Raw genomic sequence first — 2845 nt, 5'->3', positions numbered from 1 at the left:
GGGGGGGGATGTGGAGGATTGTACTCGTTTTATTTTGTCGGAAGGACTGTCTGAAAGAAGAGGGCCACATTGTACATGTTTTATGACCTATCATTTTGAAACATAGAGGTCTCGTGAATAAAATAGGAACTGTGAAACGCAAATCGGCTTTAGATTGATGACAGAAAGAGAAGAACATTTTGATGACGAGAGAATGTTTGCTTCTGTAAGAAATTGCGCACACAGGAGCAGAAACATGTACAGTTGCATTGAATTACACGAATAGCGACCGTATTTAAAAAAATAAAACACACTATCAAAACAATGTAGTGAAAGTCCACTGTTGATTCTGTAAGACAAAGTCACGCAGTAGTTTGGTAGTAGCAGAGGTCACCATGATTTTACTGACTTTGAACACTCTGCTGCTAGTTGCTTGGTCACTGAACACGAATGTCCATGGCTGCCAATTTTCCTGCCCAGCTTTGCTTTATAGCCACCCCCCCCCCTTTTTTTTTAAACCCTTCCCCGCACTCATCACTTTCAACACATTCGTGTGTTTGTACTTTGTGGCTCGGGAGAACAGTTTAGGGTCATGTCTGCAGGGTTCAGGGTCATGAATGTTTGGTTCAAGGTCGTGGCTGTGGTCAATGCCTATGCTCCACGTCCTCTATCCACCCCTCTCCTTTCCACATAGTCCCATTCAACTGTTCGCTTCATTGTCATACATACAGATTCCGGCTTAAATATAATGTTTATAGTGAAATATACAACGTGTAAGTTTATAATTCATAATATACGCATATAATGTAACCGATTGTGGTGGTGGGTATGGTACAGCCTGTGTCCCTGGCTCATGACAGTGGGCCCTGTTCTTTGAAAGTCTCGGTGTGTGACCAGCTATGCTCTTGTCTTTTGGTGTCTTGAGCTGTCATTTATTTATGGTAGACTTTTTTGACAAGGGTAAAGTGTGTGTGGGGGGGGGGGGGGGGTGTAACATTTTTTTGGACAGAACGTTAAGGAATTCTTATTTTTGGTGATTTTTTTGTGTAGTCTTGCCATGAGTACTTTTGTCGGCCAACACATTTGTTTCGTTTCCGTTCTCTTTCTTAAAGCTGTTGTGCATCTCTTATTCAGCTCAACGTGTACTTTAATGTCGTATGGTATAGGTATAGGTTTAACGCCCTTATCAACACTATAAGGTTATTTAAGGGGCGGGACCTCCTAGTTTAACGTCCGTCTCCGATAGGACCTTTAATGTCGTAGGCCTTCAAATCATGAAATGAATACCCAAAAGTTGGGGTACTGGTTGTAGGGGTGCCACTGGTTGATCCTCTGTGGTTTCTGTCTGTCTTTTTTTTTTCTTTTCCCCGCCATGAGTGCCAATTATTGTGTCGATGTGCTTCTTGTTGCTCAAACAAAGGGTGGGGGAGGGGGTGCACGTTGTCCGGTGGAGATTGCTATAGAACGCCTCACAATCATAGTTCATTGTGACGGTTGACATTTTAGTCCACATGTATGGCGGGTTGGAAAGAGATGCCTGCTTCAGTAAAAAAAAAATTACAGGGTATAGTCTGCTGTACATAGAGCAACTTACTTAGAGAGCGTAAACGGATGGGTGAGGAGGAAAGATCGGGACAATGAAGCTTTTTTGAGAGAATCCGAATAAAGGAATGCATGGAGAACCTAGATCGCCGATGTTTATCGTATATCTGGCATTTGATCACTATGACGATAGTCTGCTAAATCATCTGCTGCAGCCCTGTTTGGTTTTACAGGCATGATGATCAATGTGAAACAGTCTACCACGGAAAAGCAAAATGCTAATTGAGCCACTTTCCAAGCTCTGATATCCTACAGGAAGAGGACACGATATCGTTAATAGTTTATGATTTATAGAGGTCCCGGCCACCCATGTCTAGGTGCTGTTTTAGCCATGCAGTACCGACTTGACGATCAAGCACATTATACCAGAATTCCCAGACTTTGAAGAGACCCGAAGAAAATATTTTATGCACTAATTTAAAGAATTTATTCTCCGTAGAATTCCCAAGACCATTGGTCTCTACCCCAAAATATAGATTATAGTGTTATTTTTTAAAAATATATTAACTACTGTTTATTTACTTCTTTTAAACTGAACATTTACCTTGAATTTTAAACTATTTTTACAAAGTAAAAACCAATCGGTGTTATGAACCAAAGTGAAAATAACCAACTTGAGTCCCTCACACTCATGCAGTTGCGAACACCTTGGCACTCCTACCAATATAATACCTCCCAAACTCGGAGACCGCGCCTTTGTAAGGTCTTGTAAGGCCCAGTGATTGGATTCTTTTTAAAGTAAAACCACTACCATTGTCATGGTTAATGAAACCTGTCAACTAACAATTATCAAGCGTGTAAGAATCGAGCAAAAAATTGCTCGTTCAACCTGGTGTTGAACTGTGAGGTTAGTTCTTGTGGACAAACGGTTATTCAACAGATGTTTTTTTCGCCGTTGGAAGTGTCATCTTTGCCATTCCACATTCTGCCGTACTCAGACCAGTCCATGTCGCAATATTGTCCGCCCACGTTACTCTTTGTCTACCCGCGGCTCTCCTACCACACATCCTTCCTTTCACAATGGTCTAATGGCGCTTTACATGACCGAAATGTTGCCATTTTCTACGTTTTACTTTAAGTTCTTGTGTGGGGAATCTGACACGCCTCATTGTTAGTCTGTTTTGCTTTCCAGCGTATTCTGGTATTTTCTGCGATATCACTATGTTGATGATGCGCTTTTTTAAGTTACCGCCAAAATGTAGGAGAAACAAGGCTTGACAAGTGTCACAGATGCCCCCAACCCTTCCCCCCCCCCAATCTAAAA

General features: G+C 41.8%; 1 protein-coding gene across 4 annotated transcripts in view; it reads left to right on the top strand.

Moving 5' to 3' along the window:
- Positions 1-2845, top strand: part of LOC101850154 (peroxisomal acyl-coenzyme A oxidase 1) — a 52851-nt gene that overhangs the window by 27151 nt on the left and 22855 nt on the right. The window lies entirely within an intron of this gene.

This window comes from Aplysia californica, unplaced genomic scaffold, assembly GCF_000002075.1.
Source record: "Aplysia californica isolate F4 #8 unplaced genomic scaffold, AplCal3.0 scaffold00084, whole genome shotgun sequence".
Taxonomy (NCBI): domain Eukaryota; kingdom Metazoa; phylum Mollusca; class Gastropoda; order Aplysiida; family Aplysiidae; genus Aplysia; species Aplysia californica.
Note: the sequence above shows the minus strand (reverse complement) of the source record. Positions and strands in the feature narration are given on the sequence as shown.